General features: G+C 40.1%; 1 protein-coding gene across 2 annotated transcripts in view; it reads right to left on the reverse strand.

The window, feature by feature from the left end:
- The window catches only part of RERE (arginine-glutamic acid dipeptide repeats), a 433,205-nt gene that overhangs the window by 177,061 nt on the left and 230,710 nt on the right, over positions 1-25,434 (reverse strand). The gene's annotated exons all lie outside the window — the stretch shown is intronic.

Genomic DNA, 25,434 nt, shown 5'->3' on the forward strand with positions numbered 1-25,434 from the left:
GTCCCATGTCTCATGAAAGACTTTCCAACACAGTGAGGCCGAAATGGACGTGTCTAGGATGAAGCTATGTCACTCGTTCAGCAGCCCCTACCTTCTCATTCTCAGAACATGCCTGTCGCTCAGAATTGAATGTGAGTTAAAATTTAAGAAATGTCTCATACTCATAAAGGAGATGGTTAAATCCTAAATTGTCAAAAGAGCCCTGATTAATGAAGGAAGATGTTTTCTGATTTAATGAGTGGTCATAAATACTATATAGTCTGCGATTCCCCCCACCTCAAAAAAAAAAAAAAAGTAGCTACAATGTTTAAGCCATTTAAAGAATCAGAAAAAAAGAAAACTCCCACAAGTCTCAATAGAACTCAAATGTGAGCAAGGGCTATTACAAAGTCAGTATAAAAAATAAAACCAAGATTCTTACTTTGCAATTAACTGTGTCAAACAGACATGCCTACAATAATAGGGCACCATCGCCTTTCTTAATGAAACAGGCTGTATATAGAAATAATCCTACATGATGGGCTCCCTTTTTATTCATTTTGTACATTTACATTGAAAACTTTAATGACAAAAAATTTTTCCACACTCTTTACATGGCAGATGGGAAAAATAAATAAAACAAGTACACTAAATGAACAGAATAAATGTTTTATATAGGAGCTTGGAGAAGGGAGTAATTTCTTTCAGCAGAGGATTATGGAGGAGGTAACATCAGATGCAGGGGAGGAAACAGTAGAGAACTAAGTGGATTCTTTCTATGCAAAGCAGGAGACCCAAGAAAGAAAAAGACACATCTAGAGCCACGTGGTCCATCTACACACAACACAATTAGACACTCAGGGTCCAGACTGTAAGAATCTGAATCCTAAATTTCTGGCCTTTAGAGAACTTATAAGACAACTGAGGTCTTCCAACTGTGATGCTGACCAAATATACAGGCAGTGACATAAAAAGCCACAGCATAGGGGAAAACAACCAGAAAGTATAGAAGACCAAAATGAGCTACCCCAAAATACGCCTCTTTGGTATAAGCACTATTTTGCCAAGAACTTAAAAGGATAGAGGGAAAATTATTTTTCCTTCCCTAAAAGCCTACATTTTCCTCCCTAGCCAGGGCCAAGAAGCAGGACCAGGATGAGACTTGCTCATCACAGAGAGAAAAATATAAACCGGGGGAGGGGCAGTGCCCACTTCACAGGGCCCAGGGATAAGCTCCATTAAGTAAATTACACTGCGGACTTTTCAATCTCAGCACTTCTGACGTCTGGGGCAGATAATTCTTTGCCGTGGAGGCCTGTCCAGTGTGCTGTTACATATTTAACATCATCCCTGACTCCTAACTACTAAATGTCAGCAATGCCATCCTCCAGATGTTATCAACCAAAAATGTCTCTGAACATTGCTACATGTCTTCTGTGGGAACAAAATTATCCCCAGTTGAAAACCACTGTGTTGTTGTTGTTTATAATTTTGTTTTGTTTTGTAAGGAAAGCAAAGCCAGAATGGTAAGAATAAAACCTGGCTCCAGTACTGCGAGCAGAGAACATGACCACGGGGAAGAAAACAAGAAAGCCGTCACCACGCAGATCCCAGCTCCACTACTTCCCAGGTACGTGACTACAGGCATGTTGTCAAGATTCTCCAAGTCTTTTTTTCTGTGAAATGGAAATACTGATACCTGCCTAAAAGAACTACTTACAGCATTGTTTTTAAAAGCATCTGGAGGCTTGGTGCCTGCAGCTCAAGTGGCTAAGGCGCCAGCCACATACACCTAAGGTGGTGGGTTCGAATCCAGCCCAGGCCGCCAAACAATGACGGCTTCAACCCAAAAATAGCCGAGCATTGTGGCGGGTGCCTGTGGTCCCAGCTACTTGGGAGGCTGAGGCAGGAGACTCGCTTGAGCCCAGGAGTTGGAGGTTGCTGTGACCTGTGCCACAGCACTCTACCCAGGGGGGCAGTTTGAGGCTCTGTCTCAAAAAAAAAAAAAAGGCATCTGGAACTGAGTAAGAGCTCAAAGAAATATTATTTCCTTTGTTAGTAGGATATTGTAACCAAGAGTTCACAGAAAAATTTTAGGAACACTGCTAAGAATTGTAGTATTTGTTTCTTTACCAGAACATGACTGCTTACAAGGGATGACAGTGTTCTCTTGTCACTGAGCCACTAACGCCAGTTTCAGAGCTGACAGTAATGAATCACCTCATAAGAGCACATAGGAATTCAGACCTACTAGCACTCACAACAACCAGGTTTCAAAATCTTCACCTCTATGTATTTCTGCAACACATTTAAGATATCTGAAGACCTGCAGGGCAACAGAAATACCTTTTAGATACACTAACTTGCAATTATACAGTATCCGTTTTTCAGAACCAAGCCAACAATTATGGTGGCCTTCTGAGGTACAATACCTATGCTATCTTCTGACCTGGGCACACTTATTGATTACACACAAATAAACTGCTTCTCTAGTTTATTTTTACCTAGATTTATGACTCCTAATATTAGACTTTACAAATGCAGTACTAGCCAATAACCAGAGAGTGGCAGCATTGCATTAAAAAAGACTCCAGGATCTTACTTGCGTAGACAACACAAGGAAGGCAGACTCAAAGTAAACCAAAGTTTTAGACACAATCTTCCTAAAAGTAATAGGCACAATCTTCCTAAATAGGCCAGACTTTTAGTTAAATATTAAAAGTCTATCAAGGAAGGTGGTGTATTGTTTGACAGAGCACTGGACTAAAATTAGGTAATCTAGAATTGTAGCTGTCTGCAACCACTAGTTAGTTACCCGGTGGAGTCATCTAGTGTGTGCCCTGAAAGGTAAAGAAGGCACAGAACAGGATGGTTTCTAGGGTGTCTTTCCACTTCTGATTGACTATGTCTAGATTTCTTCTCTAAAACCAAGTAGATAAAATGATGTGGGATTTAATGCTTCACTGCACATCTACACAATGGCACTGGCTAAGATCGCCATCCTAAAATGCCATCTTCGGTGGACTGACTGCTGCTCACTGAGCAGAGGACCTCTCCTCTCAACACTCCCAGAGCTACCTCAGGACATGATGTTGCTTGAAAATTAACCCCAGGTAATCTTCATCTAGTTACACCACTCGCTAGTCAAAAGATTTTTACTTAAAACCACTGAAAATTAAAACCAGAATGACCTTAGAGATCATTTGATTCAACCTGAACTGCCAGTGTTTGAATCTTGGATCTGCAATTTACTAAGCTCTGTGACTCTGGGCAAGTAACTCCAAGCCTCAATTCTCTCAAATATATAATGGGGAAAAAGAATAATCTCTAGCTCATTAGGGTTGTGAGGATTAAATAAATATAAACTGAGCAGATTAGCTCTCAGTGAATGGTGGATATTACTATCATTCTTTTACAGGAAAGTCGTTACTTACAGATTTTTCTTTCCTAGAATTCAAAATTATGTTACTAACAATAATACAAAAACAAGTCAAACAGCAAATTAAGGGGAAAGGATCTTTACTTCTGCAACAATTCTAGAGCCTTATCAAGTAATTCTAACAAATATGCCTAGTTACTAGTAGTGTAACTGAACAATGCCTTACAGGCCAAAGTATTTAGAAATGACATATTTTAATTGCAATGCTGGATAAAGAGGAAAGTGACGAAAAGCTTCCAATGTGAAGGCACTCTGAGATAAATCTCTGAATACAGAGAACAGGCCACTGGAGAAGATAACTGTTCACCATTTTATCTTTTCTAAAGGGGTGGGGGTTACACCAAAGCAAGAGCACGTCCAGCTGATTTATAGTGAGGTCCCACGAGAGTGGCTCTGCCAAAGAGGGAAGGAACTATTTCTAGGCTGAAGTTTGCGTTCTTCATACCCAGGATTTCTTTTCTAACAAAACAAAATGTAAATTTAAGGAAACGAATGGAGGACAAAACCCATCCACCCCTACCTAGGCTTAGAAAAAAAACAAATTCCTAATGGTCGGGTATTTGGGAGCAGAATAAGGAAGATTTCTACAGAGCTTTGAACCTCAGGCAATAGTGTTGAGAATTAACAAATTTAGAAATTAAACCTTTAGAATGGATAACTGACAGAAGCAGACCCAGGGAAAACGACAACAGTGAAAGAAAGCCAAGAGGAGGCTGCTGCTGAAGGAAGAGCTACGTCTCCATCCCACCAACGCCACCCGACTCAGCCCACCAGATATGCACAGGGCCTAAGGCCAAACGGGAAATGTCCTTTCCCAGAGAAAATTCATGGTGATTAGTACTTTCATTGGTTTAAAAAGCCAATATGAGTCTTCCTCCCTGAACCAGGAAAAGAAATCCTCAAGGACGGGAGCAGGGAGGCCATGATGACCAGCAAGATCAGCACAGCGATTTCCACTGTGTAACATGGAGGGCACACAAGCCAGAACAGAGCGACAACTTCCTACTCACTCACCTCCAGAGGCTTCTTCATCTCAGCAACCACGTTCTAGTTCTTAGTTGAGCACCAGGTAAAATCAGACCAAAATTCTTACTTCATAATTAGCCAATAGAGCCAAACAAATTTTCCCCCAAACTGGGAAAATTTGGGAAATAGAATTGTCTCACATTTGCATTTTGTATGGTTTAAGAAGATATCTTCTGAAGGAACTTTTCATGTACTTCCACAATATGGCAATGGTAAGGTTAAGAGTACATGAGTATCAGATTTACTGTGTAATTCAGAAATGAAATCAGGTCACTAAGTATGCAGTGGGGAGGTATGCGGGAAACTACCGTCTAGAAAGATCATGGTCTCACTTCAGTCTGTCCTGCCAATCTCTGCTGACTGGTTTAGAGACATCTCAAGCCTGCTGAGCCCACCTCCACCTACAGGGCAATGACGTCGGCAGATATGAGTGCTGTCTGGAAAGCATACAGTCACATGCAAATCTATTTTTCATACTACATGGCCAAAGTCCAGGCACAGCACTATAGACTGAGTATCTTTTCCAAAATGCCTAGTATCAGAAAGGTTTCAGATTTCGAAATTTTTAAATGTTGGAATATCTATGTAATGATGGGTACAAGTCTAAATATGAAATTGATTTATGTTTCATAATATGTCATACACACAGCCTGAAGGTAATTTTATACAACATTTTTAATAATATGTGCAATCTTTCAGATGAGGTTAGATGTGGAATGTTTCACTTACAGTGCCATGTCAGGGCTCAAAAAATTTCAAATTTTCAGAGTAGAGATGCTGATCTTGTATTTGCATGGGAAATCTCATCTAAAGATAAGAGGATCACATTTACCAAACTTTGTGGATAAATATCAGGAATAACTGATATCAATCAAAATAAAATCAGACCAAATAATCTTACTTCAGGGTATTTACCCAAAAGATTTCAGTTTGTCAAAGAGATACACATATCAACGCTCTCAGATGTACTGCAGCACTACTCTCTATAATCAAGTTCCAGAATCAACCTAACTGTCCACCAGCAAATGAATGAACAGGTCAGGTGCATTGGCTCGTATCTGCAATCCTAGCACTCGGGGAGAGCGAGGTGGGTGGAATGCTTGAGCTCAGGAGTTTGAGACCTGCTTGAGCAAGAGCAAGACCCTGTCTCTACTAAAAATAGAAAAACTAGCAGGGTGTAGTAGTAGCTACTCGGAGGAGTTTGAGGTTGCTGTGAGCTATGATGATGCCACAGCATTCTACCCAGGGCAACAGAGTAAGACTATGTCTCCAAAAAGACACAAATGAATGGACAAAGAAAATGTATTATACATAATACTATGTAGCCTTTAAAAAGAAGAAAATTCTCTCATTTCCAACACTAGAGATGAAACAGAAGAACACTATCCTAAGTGAAATAAGCCAGGAGCTGAAGGACAAATACCACATATTCTCACTTATGTATGGAATCTCAAATAATTCAACTCACTGAAGCAAATAGTAGAATGGTGGCTACAGAGGCTGGGGACGGGAGGTGGAGAGATGATGGTCAAACGATACAAAGTGGTGGGTTTTTTCCTTTTTTTAAAGATTTACTCACAGCATGGCGAATATAATGTTAACTATAGTATACTACATATTTCAAAATTGCTAGGAGAATAAATTTCAAATGATCTCACCATAAAATCATAGCATCACTTTGTAACCCATGAATATGTACAATTAAAAATTATCAATTTATGATAAAACTAAATTTTAAAAAATGAAATCAGACAGAAAGTATCATTTTGTAATTATTTCAAGCCATTACTCTATTACTAATGTAAGACACTAGGAATGTAATATTTTATGTAGCTATGTACTTTCTATATAGCTTTATAGTTAGTAGAACTCAAAATGTCATGAAAGAAATACAGAAAAACTGTGTCACCAGGGCTCAGTCCTTCAAGGCCCACGTATCCCCGAGGTCTGCTCTGACACGAGTAGCAGGAGGTCAGGGAGAAAGCTGGTATACCGACTCCACAGATGCTTCTCAAAGGAAAAGGCTTTGCATGTACCCTACAAATAATCACACTACCATCTACATACCCTGCAAACGTAGACTCATTAACTAAACATTTCCTTTTGAGAGGGTGGAGTGAGAGCAAGTCCGTTTTGTACTGCCATTGAGTAAGCAAAGCGTCCACTTCTGTTCATACTACGGTACCTTCTCCCAACTGTGTCATACATATTTTCGTGTGCAAGTGGATCTGAAACCTCCAAGACTTGCCCTGACAGTGGCACCTGGAGTGACCTGTAGAAATACCACGACACTGGCACATCTTCCATCTAGTGGCCTCACCTCTCCAGTTTCTAACATACCTAAAAACAAAATTAAACAGGACACAAAATCCCATGTAATGATAACATTTTTTGGCATTTTCAAACAGGTATAACCTGGGATTAGTGAGCGGTCTGCTAAAACTGGCATGACGAAATTCTCATTTGCAGAAAAACAAGCAGAGGGAACAACACAAAAGCAGACCACATGCATCTGTCTAAGCTGCAACTATCTTTAGGCAGGGACTCAAAGCGCTAGCTCATTTTCAAAAGCCATCAGTGGCACTCAAACCAAAAGAATGTTTTCAAGAGATTGCATCAGCATCTGGGTTTGGGGGCGGGGAGGTTTGAATCACCTTGTATCAGATGGAAAAGCATGAAGGTGGAAATCCAGGAGAGCAGATGATTTCCTATATTGTTTATAATGGAGATGTACAAAGAGGTGGTTATGTACAAATCCCCAGAAAGATGATGCAACTGAAAGTGTACTGGAACAGGCTTGGATGAAGAGAAGTGATTTCAAAATACTGCTTCCAAATGATATCTCATTCAATAAAAAAAGGTTCTGCCTTTTAACTGTTTTTACAGTTTAAGCTGAATGAAAATCAAGTAATATTTTGGTATTACCAAAAGGTGCATGAAAACAAAATAATCTCTCAATTACCAAACAAGGAGTCAAAACTCATCCAAGCATTTCTATCTGGAATTACATTGTGTGTTAAGACTTAACTTTTCAGACAATTCATTCTTTTTTTTTGTTTGCAGTAGAGAGATCAAACCTACATAAGTTCAGGTTTAGTTGTGAGAGAACTCCTGATTCTTGGCCTACCCTGTTACCTAGAAGACTGGACCACTGGGTAACCTCTGCTCTCCTCACCGTCACACACACACACAGATGAGCTACATGCAAAGGGGGGACTTCACACATAGAGCCAATTATACCAAACTAAAGAGCAGTCCTGTGGCTTCCCACAAGGATCCCATAGTGTACATCATGCTGACTGTGTCTAAACTGGATTAAGGAATAGCCAGTAAAGCATTACTTCTAGGTGTGTCCATGAGAGTGTTTCTGAAGGAGCCTGGCATGTTAGTTGGCAGAATGAAGGGGGCAATCTGCCCTCAATGTGGGTGGGCACCTTCCACTCGTCTGGGGACTTGGATAGAACAAAAAGACACATAAAAAGCAAACTCACTCACTCTCCTGGAACTAAGACACCCTTCTTCTCTTGACCGTGGACATGAGAACTCTAGGTGCTCCAGCCTTTGAACTCCAGGACTTGCACCAATGGCCCCTGGGGCTCGCGGGCCTTCAGCCTTAGACTGAGAGTTACACCATTGACTCCCTTGGTTCTGCCACGCTACCAGCTTCCCTGGGTCTCCAGCTTGCAGATGGCCTACTATGGTTTAAATCAGGGGTGTCCAACCTTTTTTTTTTCCTGCCACACATTAGAGGAAGAGTTGCTTTGGATCACTCATTAAATACACAAACACTAACAAAAGCTGATTAGCAAAAAAAAAAAAAAGGTCTATGCTTACTTTTTGTGATATCTGACACCACAGAAAAGCAGAAAAGTCCTCACAAAATCAGCAAGCATCCTCAGGGCCACAGGTTGGACACCGTGGGTTTAAATATTTGTTGTCCTCCAAAATGCATGTTAAAACTTAATCTCCAACGTGACAGCATGAAGAGGAAGGGCTAGCAGGGCAGGGTAGTTCTCTGGGAACCTACGTGGGAGGATCACTTGAGCCCAGCCTGGGCAACAGCGAGACTCTATTCTCTACCAAAAACAGAATGAATTAGCTAGGAATGGTTGTATACACCTATAGTCCCAGCTACTCAAGAATCTAAGGCAGGAGGACCACTTGAGGCCAGGAGCTTGGGGTGCTGTGAGCTATGATACCACTGCACTCTAGCTGGTCAACAGAGTGTCTCAAAAACTATATATATTAAAATATATATTTTTTCTTCCACATGAATAGATTAATCCATTCATAGTCTAATGGTAACTAGATTATTACTGGAGTGGGCTAGTTATCACAAGAGCAGGTCTCTTATAAAAGCACCCTCTCCTTGGCCCTCCTGCCCTGGGACATCTTCCACCACGTTATAATGACACACAAAGCCTTCCCTGAAAGCTGACCAGATGCACCCTGTCCCTTACTGTGGGTTTCCCAGCCTCCGGAGCTGTAAGAAATAAATTTGTTTTCTTTATAAATTACCCAGTCTCAGGTACACAAATATAACAACAGAAAATGGACTAAGATACAGCCCATCATGGACCTTCACCATGGACCTTCTCTGTAATAGTGTGAGCCAAATCCTCTAATCTCTCTCTCTCTCCCCACCCCTTGCATCCATTCATGTTACTGGCTCTGTTTCTCTAACCCTGACTAATACACTGATAAATATACTAAACATGGCCAGCACAGTGGCTCACACCTGAAATCCCTGCACTTTAGGAAGCAGAGGCTGGAGTTTGAGGTTGCAATGAGCTATGACCACGCCAGTGCACTCCAGCCTGGACACAGACAGAGACCACGATCATCACAACCATCGGTCTCTAAAAAAACAAATCAACAAAAATACTAAATGTCAGATTCAGATTTTTTTTCTTTTTTTGACGGAGCCTCAAGCTGTCCCCCTGGGTAGAGTGCCATAGCATCACAGCTCACAGCAACCTCCAACTCCTGGGCTCAAGCGAGTCTCCTGCCTCCGCCTCCCAAGTAGCTGGGACTACAGGCCCCACCACAACGCCTGACCATTTTTTGGTTGTAGCCATCATTGTTGTTTGGCGGGCCGGGGCTGGGGATTCGAACCCGCCACCTTAGGTGTATGTGGCTGGCGCCTTAGCCACTTGAGCCACCGGTGCCGAGCCCAGATTCAGATTTTAAAAGGCTCTAAAATTCCATTTTGAAGGTTCAATTTTACATGATGAATTTCTGAAGATGAATTAAGATTCTGTACTTGGATCGCCAAGATCTGCAGACCAAACACAAAATGAATCCCCCTTCCTCAACACCATATTTTTCTCAGCTGCAGCTATGGTTGTATCATTTTAACTTATAAACACAAATTTCCTATTTGGTCCCAAGGATTTCCCTCATAAAGGGAGAAAAAATAGCTGTTCATAGAGAGTGTGAGTAATTGCCGAATTCCCCTCATATTCGACTACAGCTTTAAACATTCCATTGAGTTTCTTTCTGTAAATACCAAGCCTCAATATAAAATTTGACATCTTTGTAATACTGTGGTAGTTGTTTCGTGATGGAGTAAAAGTGGCAGCACTGCCCATTCTGAGGAAATACCCTACACGTGACAAAGCCAGAAAAGTCACCGAGCTCTACTGAGACTCGCCAGGGATGGGTCCAGTGTTAAAGGAGTGAGCAGCATGTCAGAGCAGGGGCGAGAGGGTGCTGGGACCTGGGCCATAGGCCAAAATTCTCTAGATAGAAGCTGCACAAACTGAACTCCTCATAGTATGTAAAAACCATGCTATATTAAAAATAAAAATTGACATTTGTGATTAAAGATATATCAAAGAGATTTTGCTATTAGAAACTAAAAAAAAGAAAAAAAAAAGATGCTAAACATTTTGAAAAGATTTCATTGATTTAGCTCGGCACGCCTTGCTCAGTGGTTAGGGCACCAGCCACATACACTGATGAGGCAGCAGACCCTGGCGCAGGCCTGCTCAGCAACAATGACAACTGCAACAAGAGTTGTGGCAGGCACCTGTAGTCCCAGCTACTTGGGAGGCTGAGGCAAAAGAACTGCTGAAGTCCAAGAGTTTGAGGTTGCTGTGAGCTGTGATGCCCCGGCAGTCTACCCAGGGCGACATAGTAGGACTCTCTCCAAAAAAAAATAAAAAATAAAAAAAAAGAAAGAAAAGAAAGAAAGAAAAGAAAAAGATTCATTGAGTCAACATACATGTTTTATAAAAGTGATTCTCAAACATCTTAAGTCTCAGGATTCCTTTCATTTTAAAATTACGAAAGTGTCAAAAGAACTCTTTTTTTCTATTTTTTTAAGAGACAGGGCCTCATTCTGTCCTCTAGGTTAGAGTACAGTGGTGTCATCATAACTTACTATAGCCTCAAACTCCTGGGCTCAAGTGATCCTCCTCCCTCGGCATCCCAAGTAGCTGGGATTATAGGCCCACACCACTATCCCCAGCCAATTTTTCTTTTCTTTTTTTGGAGACAGAACCTCAAGCTGTCACCCTGGGTAGAGTGCCATCGCATCACAGCTCACAGTAATCTCCAACTCCTGGGCTTAAGTGATTCTCTTGCCTCAGCCTCCCAAGTAGCTGGGACTACAGACACCCACCACAACTTCCGGCCATTTTTTGGCTGTATTTGTCATTGTTGTTTGGCAGGCCCAGGCTGGATTCGAATCCGCCATCTCTGGTGTATGTGGCTGGTGCCTTAGCCACTTGAGCTACAGGCAGCGAGCCAATTTTTCTATTTTTTATAAAGACAGGGTCTCGTTCTTGCTCAGGCTGGCCTCAAACTTCTGACCTCAAGCAGCCCACCTGCCTCAGCTGCCCAGTTCTAGTATTAATACTTGTCAATATTCCCTGTATTTGAAAAAATTATAATTTTGTTATTTGTTTATGAATTCATTAACAATAATGGTAATGGGCTGGGCATGGTGGTTCACACCTATAATCCTCGCACTCTGGGAAGCAGAGGCAGGTGGATCACCTGAGCTCAGGAGTTCAAGACCAGCCTGAAACAGAGCAAGACCTTGTCTCTAAAAATAGCCAGATGTTGTGGCGGGCACCTCTAGTCCCAGCTACTTGGGAGGCTGAGGCAAGAGAATCCCTTGAGTCCAATAGTTTGAAGTTGCTGTGAGCTATGGTGCCACAGTACTCTTCCAAGAGTGGCACAGTGAGACTCTGTCTCAAAAATTAAATCTTAAATAAAAAAAAAAAAATAACAGTAATAAACCCACTATATGTTCATGTCAACATAAATAAATGTAATTTTTAAAACAAAATTTAGGGAATGAGTCATACTTTTATTTTTATAAATCTATTTTATGTTTGGCTTAAGAAAACAAATTCTCACATCTACAGCTGCTTCTGCATCCAATCTGCTGAGCTCTATCAAACATCATTCAGCATCTACAGAACGTAGTGTGTGTGCTTCTGAGAAAATCACAGTGAAAAAGGCAAACGACGTCTTGGTATCATTATCAAAACAGTCGGACCCTGCAGACACCTGGGCTGTACTTAACGGCTGCTCTACAGGACAAAGTAAACCAGCTGCGCCAGGGATCCCAGATGCCCCCTCTGTCCAGTTCCAGCCACGTGAATAAGGGACCCAAGCTCCCTAATCAGAGCCCTGACTGAAGATTTTAGAGCACAAATTCATTTAAATGTGAGATACCGTTTATCAATAAGAGACTTTACTGTGGTTTATATAACCAGACAGTCCAGTAGTGAGCAGGGCATCAAAGAAGAAGAAGAAAATCTAGACAAAAAGCTCTCGTTTCAAACGTAAGATATTTTTCTTTCTAAAAACTGAGCTCATGGCATCAAGAAATATCTAAAGCTTGATTCAAGTAAACATGTGTTGGTCTCCGCTAAAAAGGTACAGTATTTTAAACCAATAGTGAAGCCTTTGAGCTGAAGGACTGCAGAAAATAGTAATTTGGATAATTTTATTTACTAACCTACAATTCAAGGCAACTCTGTGGTCATTTCAAGAATGATACTGCTTCCTACCTGGCAACATAAACAAAATCAACTTTTAAGGGGGAAAAAGGACATTAGCTTACAGTATTATATCAAATTATCATCTTTTCTAATAGTGAAGAGATCCATCTTATACAAATCTAGCAAAATTCCTCCTTTTCACTGTCTACACCAAACTACAAGAATGCAGAGCTGGTAACATAAAACATAACATTTAGCAGCACAAATATTTTGTACCTTTAAGGAGCACTTGAGATACAGGCTTAGAAATCATTGATTTAAATAAAGTCAGCCTGCACAATAATAGGAACAATTACTGCCAGCAACTTTCCAATAAACAAATTCAAACAGTTGGGCAAGAAAAGATAAACTCAGTAGGAAAACTAAAAAATTACATATCCCTTGTTTATTAGTCTGTCTTGTCCTTAACATCTTAATTACTTCTTCTTCTCTCCTGACTTAAGCCACAACAAATACTGTAACCTTTAATATCTGCTAGTCTGTTTATAACTGTTCCATCTACAACCATTTTTCTAATACAAGCACGCCTGAGTAGCTTATCTCAGTCCACACACCAGACAACAAAAGCCCCTGGCCTGCTGGAGAGGAGACATGGAAATCAAGAAATGAGAAACCTTAGGTAATCCCCAGATAATCGATCAGTGCACTCAGTCAAGTATGAGCTGAGCTGGGAAAATGCCGCTTTTAAAAAGAAAGAAAATCAAAGAGCTTGTGACCAGAGTCACAATTCATTTTAATAGGATAATTTCTGTCAAAAAGATCCCCCATCACATTCAAACACCAATACCAACATATGTAAGTGTTAATATCTTTTGAATCTTTTGTCTTCTATCTTTATTCAAAAATAAGTTTTAACTTTCAGGCTTTGTTTCTGGTTTGAGTTCATCTTAATTACTGAAGTATAAACTGATTTATTAACAGTTTTGGATAGTTTTGACAAATGTATACAGTTGTATACCCACTACCACAATCAAGATAGAGAATATTTCTCCTGCTAAAAAAAGATGGAATTTTTAGGCTCAGTGTCCGTAGCTCAGTGGTTAGGGCAATGGCCATATATACTGAGTCTGGGGAGTCCGAGCTCGGCCTGGGCCAGCTAAACAACAATGACAACTGCAACCAAAATATAGCCAGGTGTTATGGTGGGCATCTATAGTCCCAGCTACTTGGGAGGCTGAGGCAAAAGAATTGCTAGCCCAAGCGTTTGAGGTTGCTATGAGCTGTGACGCCACGACACTCTACTAAGGGGGACATAGTGAAACTCTGTCTCAAAAAAAAAAAAAAAAAAGAAAAGAAAAAAGAAAAAAGATGGAGTTTTTAGAATCCACACATGCTATGACAAAAAGGCTTGTGTACCAATGTCAATAGAAAAACAACATTCTAAATTGCTTCCTCCACTTTAGCACACAGAAAGTTAACATGGAAAAAGACCAGCTGAGTTAGCTGTACACTCCCATCTACTTTAAAAGACTACTATACAACAGAATTCCATGCTCCTCAATATCAAATAATTTGCTATAAAACTTCCAGGATGAGATGCAATATGGTCTCATGAAATTCTCAGAATACAGAGATATAAAATAAAGACAATCTCAAATTAGCTTTAAGGTACACTTTCCTCAAATCATATAACCAATATATATTGAGCACAGACTCCGTATCAGACATTGTTCTGAAGACAGTCGCTAAGGACAGAATGGGGACAGAGATGGTCCCAGTTGTGGTAGAGCATGGATCCTAAAGGAAGAACAGACCCTTGTCAAGCCCTCAACCCCCTCCCCTAAAATAAAAAGTCAAAGGTTAAGTGCTATAAAAAAAGGGGAGGAAGGAAATAGGCTGCTTAGTAACTGTAAACCCTCAGCAAGGAACATCTATTTACACTGTTATTTAAACATCAGGGGCATTATTTTCCTTAAAATTAGGTGTCTTCTCAAAAGCACCCGAGGATGGCAGCAAAAAGGGTATTGTGACCCGGCTGCTTCATACACAGAGAAGGCTCTAAATAACTCTTGATGAATCCACACCCCCAATATTTTTATCTACACCAACTTCAAAAACACCCCAGTGTGCACATCTTACTCTTTGAACTGTAGTTCAGCTTGTTCATGACAACCTCCAAGGTTCTTCTACTTTACTATTTTTCTTTTAAAAATCTACTAAGAAATAACTGTCAGGCAGAAAGGTATAAAAATGTTTTACCATGTACCAAACACACCTTATGAAATAAAACATCACCAAACCTGAAAAGGCTACCTGAACATCCCTCCTCGGTAGGTCACTCTTACCCGCCACCAGGAGTAACCACCACCTTGAGTGCACTGCCCATCATTTCCACACAGTCCTTCGTGCTCTTACTTTATACATGTATAGACCTCCAACTAGGGAAGGTGCTGCCTGGCATGTTTACTTTGTATAAATGTCCCTGCACACTCAAGATCTTCTGTAATATGCTGTTTATTCAGCACTATGCTCCCATGATTCATCCACACCACTCGTTTAAATGATAGTCATCACCTTCATGAACAATATACCACAACCTGTTCATGAACTTTCCTGCTGGCAGACATCTCCGTCATTGACAGTTTCCACCATCAGAACCGAAGTTGTTGTAAGCATTTCTCTTCACATTTGTGCAAATTTTTCTGAGACCCATAAAACTTTTCAACTCAAATTATCAAAATTATACTGAATGGTTGGTGCCACAGCTAAGTTTTCAATGACAGTAGCTGTAAAATGTCCACAGCATCCTCCGTAATAGCTTGCTCATCTTTGAAGCAGCTGTTAATCCTTACCCCAGTTTCATTCTTCACATTGCCAACTTGTGGGATGTTTTTTCATTTTTAAATCACCTTTATGAAATGTACGGTTTTGTTAATTATTTCAAAAGCAACTTTTGGTTGTGCTGATTCTAATTCATTACTTTGGGCTATTATCTTCATTATTCCCTTCCTTTTCCTTGGGTTTAATTTCCTTTTAAAATTTCTTACTATACCTATACTTAGGCCATTAGTTTTATTTATGAAGCAATATTCACTGCCTTTATTCTTATCTTCATACATACATTGTAAATATACATATATATTTTCAAGTTAAAATTTACTTCTAAATATGACTTTAAATAAACCCCATAATCAGACTGTGTTGTATTTTCATAATTTCCTACAAAACATTTTCTCATTATTACCATGATTTATATTTTAAGTATACCACTTCATTCCATACATTTGTGGATTTTTCAGGTATTCGTTTTGTTTTTCACTGCCAGCTTAATAGCCCTGTGGTCCATGAACCAAGATCATGTTATGTATAATTTCAAGTCTGTGAAATATGTTTTGAGACTATGCTTTAATATACATTATTTCTGGTAAATATCCCATATGCACCTGAAAAGAATGCATATGTTTGCAATTGTAGAGTGTGATGTTATGCACGTAAAAATTCATGTTTAACTAACTTTATGGATACCTTTTAACACTTTTGGGTTTTTAAGCATGTAAATGGATTTCCTATTCAAAAACAAGCTTTTTTTAAAAATCACAAGTGGTTTTGTTTACGTCACAGGCCTGTGCTATGTCCCCTTTCCTGGTAGCTCCACCCCGGTAGGATCTTGCAGTCTCTCTCTTACACAGCCAGCCTTCCAGTGGATGTGCACAAGGGTCTAACAGCTGGAACCTGCACCAACAATACTGGTAAAGGGTAACTGAACAGGAACAACCCTATACGACTATAGCAGGCTATGCCGACAGACTGGTGACCAATCTCTTACACTTAAAAATTCTAAGAACATAAAACAGCCCCACCTTTTCAACCAATTGTGGAGAAAGTCACATCCTCCTTTGTCTTTCATTGAAACCATATTGTCCTTACACACGCAGACCACCTGACATCAAAAACGCTCCCAATGCTTCTGAATTTAAATAGGCACAGAGCTTTTAAATATGAAATCTAAAGGGTCTCTTACTGAATTTAAGATGTTGCACTCAATGCCACCTAAACAAGCCCTAAAATTAAATCGAGTTTTGCCAAATTCTATTCATCCTGTAACATTAAGGCTATACACACACTGAAAAAGGGAAGGCGGAAACCATTAATAAGGTAGAACTGAAACTGCCCTGAGAGAAAGCAGTGAGCAGTACTTTTTATCATCACATCTTTTGTCTCTGTTTGCTATTTCCACAACCTCTATTTGATTACAGATTATGTCTTTCCAAGTAGAATATCTGGCAGCAAACTGCTGACAAAGTACTGATGGCAGTCTCCCTTCCACACAGCCTCATTAGCATTTCTGCTGCTGCACTGCACACACTGGCATTATAAATCACACACACAGCGTCATGCACAATATCCAAACAGTTCCCTAACAATGGCAAGTATTGCACATGCACTGAACTAATCTTTGAATAGATGCTCTCGTAATTAAATTCCATTACACTCTCTACCTTTAAACCGAAAGGCAGGCAACAGTGAAATCAAGTCCTATCTACAGTGCCCTCACATTTGCCATGAAATGTCATTTATATTATATAGTTCACATCCAATTACTGAATACAACCAGCCAGAGCATCTATCACTTATATTAAAACAAGCATAACTTAGCGGTAGGGCTGTTGGGAGCTATCACAGGGTGTGAATGGATCTCTCTCCTTTCAAATATCAAGGGTCCACTTTCCCAGACAACTCACTAGGGGCTGGCCCTTTAACAAAGAGAGCCACCAAAGTTGAAAGAAACATTCAAATGACAGGACATGCCACAAAGCATAGAGCACAGCCAGAGACATCTGCCCCTTGTGTTAAAATACAAACTAGAAAAAGATTCCTTGTATGAAAAAGAAATACATTTAAACATGGAGCTTTTGTTAAGTTTGCTAACACAGAAGAAAAGTTATATTAACACCTAAGGAATTCTAGTTTTTGGCAAGTATCCCAAAGAAATCAGGGAGCCCTTCTCCCCAGAAGATCTATTAATTTCCCACTTTTGAAGAACAAAGAACCTTTCCTAAAGTCTTGCCTAGAGCTCCAAAGTTAAACCAGCCATCAACCAAATATGCTACTCTGTGACTGTATCTGGAACTCATGTGTAGACATCAGGATTAGTGCAAACTAAATTCCACAGATTTGTGAATACACATTTGAGCTCTCTGCCTACTTACCATCAAATGATTATCTTTAAAACAAGAATCAAGATAACTTCCCAAATCCTCTATGTCCAGGAAAGTTTTTATTATCAAAAGAAAACGTTAATAGTTTACTCTTGGCAATTAACACATAATACAGCTACCACTTATCTAGTAATAATATTACTGGATTCTATAATTCGAGGGTAGAAAATAACCATAGAGGACATTGTAGGGAATCATTTTCTAGCTCTACTATCAATTTTATGTCAGACAGGCTAACAAGAGAAACTGTCAAGAGTTCTAATTGGCACTAAATAATCATTGTGGCAAAAATGAAATAATACTTCCCCCAAATTTAATCTGATCAAGCTTTGCTGAGACTTTCTCATTCTCTTTCTCTCTCTCTCTCTTTCTCAAATGTGCATGTCATGCCAACTACTGTATAAAATGTCTGAATGTTCAGGGGATCCCAGTTTAAAAACCATTCCAACTAGCACCACCTGTCACCATGTCACATTTATTGATTTCCTGTCTATATCCCCACATTGCACTCCATGAGAACCCATGATCCATAGGGCAATAGTATCAGTGGCTTTGTTCCCAACTATTCACAAGTGCTAAAACAATGCCTTGTTCACAGTAGACACTGGCTAATAGAAAAGAATGAGTGGGCTCGGCTCCTGTAGCACAGTCTATGGCGCAGGCCACATGCACCGAGGCTCGCGGGTTCGAACCTGGCCCAGGCCAGCTAAACAATGACAACTGCAACAACAACAAAAAAAAAAATAGCCAGGCATTGTGGTGGGCACTTGTAGTCCCAGCTACTTGGGAGGCTGAGGCAAGAGAATCGCTTAAGTTCAAGAGGTTGCTATGATGGCACTCTACCCAGGGAGACACAGTGAGACTCTGTCTCAAAAAAAAAAGAAAGAAAGAAAGAAAAGAAAAGAATGAGTGACTGAATGAATGCCAATAAAAACCAAAAATATGACATAATTTACCCTAAGCAACAAAACATTATGTTGCCTTAGTCTAAAGGAACAACTTAAAGTAATTTTTGTTTTGGAAGACAGTCTTGTTCTGTCAACTTGAGTAGAGTATAGTGGCATCAGCCTAGCTCACAGCAACCTCAAATACCTGGGTTCAACTAATCCTCCTGCCTCAGCCTCCCAAGAAGCTGGGACTACAGGCACCTAACACAACAGCTAGCTACTTTTTCTATTCTTAGCAGAGACAAGCTCTCATCTCAGTCTTATTCAAGCTGGTCTCAAACTCCTGAGCTCAAGCAATCCTGCTTCCTAGCCTACCAGAATGCTAGGATTACAGGCATGAACCACGAGGCCCAGCTCTAATTGTTTTTTACTCAAAAACCTTAATCTGAGCTTAATCTAGTGAATTAATATGGTGCTGCTACATACTAACTAAAAACAGCTTCTATTTCTGATGTGGCTTTTACTCTATCACCTGGGCAAGAATGCAGTGGAGTCATCACTGCTCACTGCAACCTCAAATTCCTGGGCGCAAGTGATTTTCTTGCCGCAGCCTCTCATTTTACAGGCACTAACATGTCCAGCTATTTTTTTTTTTAAAGAGACAGGGTCTTGCCATGTTGCTCAGGTTAGTCCCAAATTCCTGGGCTCCGGCCATCTTCCTGCCTCAGACCCCCAAGTAACATTTAAGGGATACACTCTAGCAATAAGAAAAACTCAAACCTGTAGCACACATACCAGGCAGGGGTGGTGGTAACAGAATAGAGAACAGCATATTCTCATAAACAAAATTTCACAGGCCATTCAGAGTATCAATTTGAGGTGACAGCACCAGGAAGGCCTCTTAGATGAACCTAAGCCTAGCCTAGAAAAAAATTTTAGAGAAGAATTTATGCCACTAACATGGGTTAGACCACCTCAGTGGGGCTTGGGAACAAAAGCTAACTAGTAACTGATAAAATATTCCTTTGTCTAGTCTTGTCTTCTGTACCAAATTCTCCCTCATGTTTTACACTGGAATGGTGGCAGCCAAGGACAGCAAGTTAAGATTTAAAAATTCAAGTGTTTGTGGTCCTAGGACTTGGTAAAAAACTACTGCAATAAAAAACTAACATACCAGGAGGACTGGAACAGTGGCAGCATAATTCATGGATGTCCTTGAATCCCCACACAAAAAGAGTTCAACTAGAGTCAAAGCCAACTCCTGGGACATCACAACCAAATGTTAAGAAGGTACCCTTTCAAACCCCCAAACACATCCCGGGGGGAAGGCCAACCTACCAACAGCCATAGGATCCGTGGTTATGAGCATCTGCGTGAGAGAAAACAGAAATAAGCCATGGCTGGGTGTGATACAGCCAGGATCAGGGGTGTCTCCAACAAACAACCAGGCAATGAGTTGGGCCAAGGTGTTAACAGCATCCAATCAGAGGGAGCTGCCTGCTCCAACAGCAGGTTGGCACTTGGAGACCAGGTAGAGCTAACAGGGCTGAATTAGTCTAGCTACTTGTGAGCTCACAAAAGCAACACATCACAGCTCCCTTGCCTGCACAAAGGAGAGAAGAAACTACAGGTAACAGAATGTAAATTCAGTATAACAGACAAAATACTACATGAAAACAACAGAAAAGAATGCTCTGTGAAGAGGAGGGAGAAAAACTACTCTGAACCCCATTTTCTAAAAGTTCATCAAAAGTATAAAAGTAAAGTACTAAAATTAAACCTCAAATGTTACTTTACTTTTTTTTTTTTTGGAGACAGTCTCACTATGTTCCCCTTGGTAGAGTGTCATGATGTCACAGCTCACAGCAACCTCAAACTCCTGGGCTTAAGTGATCCTCTTGCCTCAGCCTCCCAAGTAGCTGGGATTACAGGCGCCTGCCACAATTCCCGGCTATTTTTTGTTGCCGTTGTCTTGGTTGTTTAGCTGGCCTGAGCCAGGTTTAAACCTGCCACCCTCAGTGCATGTGTCTGGCGCCGTAACCACTGTGCTACGGGCACCAAGCCTCAAATGTTACTTTAAAAAAATGAGACCAACCCTTTGAGACAACAATAAAAACTAAGCTCATAAAAAATAAAAATATACATACCCAAAACTGTTCTGTACTATTTCAAAACAAGCTAAAGATATTATTAAATAAATTATACCAGACATTGGAAAATAACACAGAACAGAAGCAGGAAAACTCAGAAATGAAGTGACAGAGAAAAATCATTTCAGATATGAAGGTGAAACCAGAAGGAATACAAGAGGGAAAGAACTCAGCTAAGGATGCCTTAAGGAAAATAAGTGGAAAGAAGAAATCATTGTAAAGTCAAAAGAATCCCTATAGTCCTAGCACCCTGGGAAGGATGATGCAGAAGGACTGTGGAAAATCACTTCAGCTCAGGAGTTTTCCAGACAAGCTGGAACAACAGAGAGCCCCATCCCTGCTAAAAACAGAAAAAATCAGCCAGGTGCGGTGGCACATGCCTGTAATCCCAGCTCCTTGAGAGGCTAAGGCAAGAGGATCACTTGAGCCCAGGAATTTGAGGTTGCTGTGAGGTATGATGACACCACTGGCACTCCAGTCCAGGTGAAAGAGTAAGACTCTATCTCAAATAAAATTAAAAAATGAAAAGAAATAAAAATATAAAAAAGCGTCAGGAGGAATCGACAAATGTTAAAGACAGGCAAAGGATAAACAACATACAGATGACATAAGCTCCTGAAAAGAAAACAGAATGAAAGGAACACAATACTAAAAACTCACACAAGAAGATTTTCTTAAACTTGAAACTTCACATCTTAAGAGCATACCATATACTTAAACAGACTGATTAAGAAAATCAACATTAAGACACAGTCTACTTAAATTACTGGACTTTAAAGGAAAAAAAAATTCTTCAGACATCTGGGTAAAACAAATACAGTAGAGCCTCTATTAAGTTGACCACCCGAGGGACTGTAACTAATAGTCAACACGCAGAGGTGGTCAACATAAGAAACGAGGCCTACTATACTGGTATGTGCGTGTCCAGTTTATAAAAATTAGGTCAACTTAAGGAGGTGGTCGGTGTAGGAAGGTGGTCAACCATGGAGATTCTACTGTCTATGAATTTCATGAGAAAGAGATTATCATCAGACTCTGGGTGGTTGGGAAGTAGGGTGGTGGGTGCTAAGAAGTTAATTAATGGGTATAGCATACATTATTCAGACAATGGACACACTAAAATCCCAGACTTTATTTAACACTAAGCAATACTGCACTTGCATGCCTTAAATTTATATGTAAAATAAATTATCAGCCAGGTGTGGGGGCTCCTGTAATCCTAGCACTCTGGGAGGCTGAAGCAAGTGGATCACTTGAGCTCAGTAGTTCAAGACCATCCTGAATAAGAGTGAAACCCCTGTCTTTCCTAAAAAATATATATAAAATAGAAGAAAGAAAACTTAGCCAGGCATTGTGGTAGGTGCCTGTGGTCCCAGCTACTTGGGAGGCTGAAGCAAAAGGACTGCTTGAGCCTGGAGGTTACTGTCAGCTCTAAGGCCAAGGTACTCTGGTGCAACAAAGTGAGACTACCTCAAAAAAATAAAAACTTGGAGTCACTTTCTAAACAATCTATTAGAAAACAAACTTCAGAAAACCAAAATGACTAGAGATACATCTATATAGTGTGAAGCTGAAATATATAGTGACTTGAAAAACTAAGACTCAATGAGAGCTACAAAGGACAAGACTATAGGATGTGACTGAAAATGCGGATATACTACTATCATTTAAAAAATGGGGAAGAGTGGGGACAATGCAAACAAAAATTTTTCCTCCACTGTTCTCAGAAATCATAATTGGAGGTGGCAGTATTAGTGTTGTTGCCCTGAGACTACTGTATGGGTAGATGAGATAAAGAAGTAAGTATGAGATATTCTAATTCTGTCATCCCCTATGTCCTTAAGAACCAGAAATCTCTCTATAAAAAAAAAAGGAGATACAAAGGGAATACAGGTGAGGTTAAATAAAAACTCTGTAATCCTGGAATTGAATGAGAAATATCAGTATGCTAAATAATGTGACTTACAAACTATAATATCTATTTCCCTCTTCTGTCCACTGAAATTATAAAATCTATTTTCACATCATTAATATATAAATTGAAAAGCCTAAAAATAATAAACAACCTAGCAGCAATAAGACTCAATGAGACTTATTACCCTCTTGGTTACCATTTCCCACTAAAATAAACTGGGGATTTGAGACGAAATTCTGATTATAAGTCTGCTGCAGGAAACGGACCCGACGAGGATGGAACACCTTGGAATACAGATAGCACGGAAATTGTTGAAGATTCCTACATCAAAAGGCCTCAGGAGCTAACCTGAAGAGGCTCCCTCCCACTAACCAACAATGGGGCAATCTGACTTCAATAAGGATTAAAAATTGCAATTGATTGAAATCCATCAAATGTGTTTAAGGGTACCAATCCATTACGTAAAAGCTGGATAAATAAAGAGAAAGAATCAAGACTTATCCTCCCTTTCCTGTATCATCTGTGCCACTGGATAACCAACCAGTAGCGCACAGGAAGCATGCCATACACAATTATACTAGCTAATAAATAAAAACGAAATGATAGAAACTTACGGTTTTGCAGCTCCCCAGGAATTAATACATATAGGCTAAAAACATTTTAAAAGAACAAAAATCAGACATTATGTGTCTCCTTCTAAAAGAACACTATTTACACCTTTACTCTTGCCCGTATGGATCAGACCCGAGTCTAATCGAAACTCTGGATCCAGTTACTAATAAGCAAAAACTTCAGAGCGCAGGGGCACATCTCTAACTGCACTGTGCATTCAGTAAAACCAAGACTGCAGGGGATTCTCCACATCAGATGGCTTGGGTTCATAAACAAAATTTAGGAAAATAAGGTGATAATAAAAGGGAATCTATATATTGTTTCATAACAGATTTAGAAGACATATCATAGGCCAAACTGTAGTGTCCAGAGACCCACACCTCAGTGACAAAAGTATAATGGAACTATAAAGAAATGACTATTATAAAAGTCAGGGCAATGATGAATTTTGTAGGGAAAGAGGGGTGTGTCACTGCAAAGGACCCTGAAGATGGCTGGCAGTCCCATTTCCCAACCTAGGAGGTAGTTTACGCATTATAATTCATTAAGCTATACATATGTATTGTGCGGGTGTTTATATCTATGCTTTATCCAATAGTAAAGAGATTTTTTTAAGCAGAAACACTAACAACATACCTCGCCTGTATTCTGCTTAGAAAAATGCATCAGCTAAAGCTCAGGTAACTACAGAAAGAAACTCGGGAGAAGGGAACACACCAAAAGGACAAATCCCGTCAGCATCAAGGTGAGCTGCATGGCTCAGATGCATCTCAGCCGGAGAGCTGGTGCCACAGATGCACTGCATGCAGTAGCTACCAGAAGGATTTTACCAATGCTCAAAAATCTAACACGTCCATAATTGTGTGGTTTCCAATTAAAAAATAAAATACCATCCAAATCAAAAAAGCTAAATTAGAAAATGTATGTTAAAAAACACACACACAATACAAGCAAGCAGCTAGAATTGTCACAGGACTCTACAAGAGTTAACAAATGACTGCTCAGCCCACAATACACATAGACCATCCCTTCCCAGTCTGGACTGATCAGAATGACATTCTCGGATTAACAATGCAGCCCAGGAAACAAATTTAAGAACAGTTCTGAAATATAAAGAAGCAAAACAAAATTTAGGAGTGATCTTGATTTTATCTTGTTTCCTCATACTCATAATAGATGCCACAGGCATAAAGCTTCTGGTGAAACAAACCCCTTCCCAGTCTCTAAGTCTGAATGGCCTTACAAGAGCCTACATCCCTGGGTGGCACCTGTGGCTCAAAGGAGTAGGGCGCCGGCCCCATATAGAGAGGTGGTGGGTTCGAACCCAACCTCGGCCAAAATCTGCAAACCCCCCCAAAACAAAAAAGAGCCTATATCCCCTATAAAAAAGTAAGCTGAAAACTAGAAAATTCTAGACAGCCTATGTTCAGTGTCTTTTCCATTTATCTTCCATAGACTATGACACAGGAAAAAAGCAAAAGTTTTAAAATATTATGGAGATGTGGGTTCGAAGTCTGACTATCAATATATTACATCACCTTAGGAAAATTACTGAATGCCTCTGAACTTCCATTTTAAATCTGTGAAACCATAATCATTTTTACTTACTTTTACAAGGGAACATTACAAGGAGTTCTTCTAACCTCGATGCACCTGATATCCACCTCCAATTATTGCACTGAATCCTACTGTTCCCTATCTACAATACAAATTCATTGATGGCAAAGATAAATGTATGTTTTTGCTGCAAAGCAGAAAAATATTGATCAACAACTTCAAGGCCCTCACCTTCCCCACCAACTCTCACTGATAGTTGCCCCGTCATTTAGTTCATTTGAACTGAGTAGCTTCCTAATTAGTTCTATCGCTAATCTAACTCACTCTTATTTTTTTTTTTTTTTTTTGAGACAGAGTCTCACTATGTCACCCTGGGTACAGTGCTGTGGCATCACAGCTCACAGCAACCTCCAACTCTTGAGCTTAAGTGATTCTCTTGCCTCAGCCTCCCAAGTAGCTGGAACTACAGGTGCCTGCCACAACACCCAGCTATTTTTTTGTTGTGGTTGCCGCTGTTGTTTTAGCTGGCCGGGCTGGGTTTGAACGGGAAACCCTCAGTGTATGTGGTCGGAAGCCTACCCACTGAGCAACAAGCGCCTCCTAATCTAACTCTCTTAAAGCATAGTTTTGATCATGTACTATGGTCCCCCAATGAACAACAAATAAAATCTAGTTCCTCAGCATTCAGGGCA

Source organism: Otolemur garnettii, unplaced genomic scaffold, assembly GCF_000181295.1.
Source record: "Otolemur garnettii isolate 467f Iridium unplaced genomic scaffold, OtoGar3 scaffold00067, whole genome shotgun sequence".
NCBI classification, from domain to species: Eukaryota; Metazoa; Chordata; class Mammalia; order Primates; family Galagidae; genus Otolemur; species Otolemur garnettii.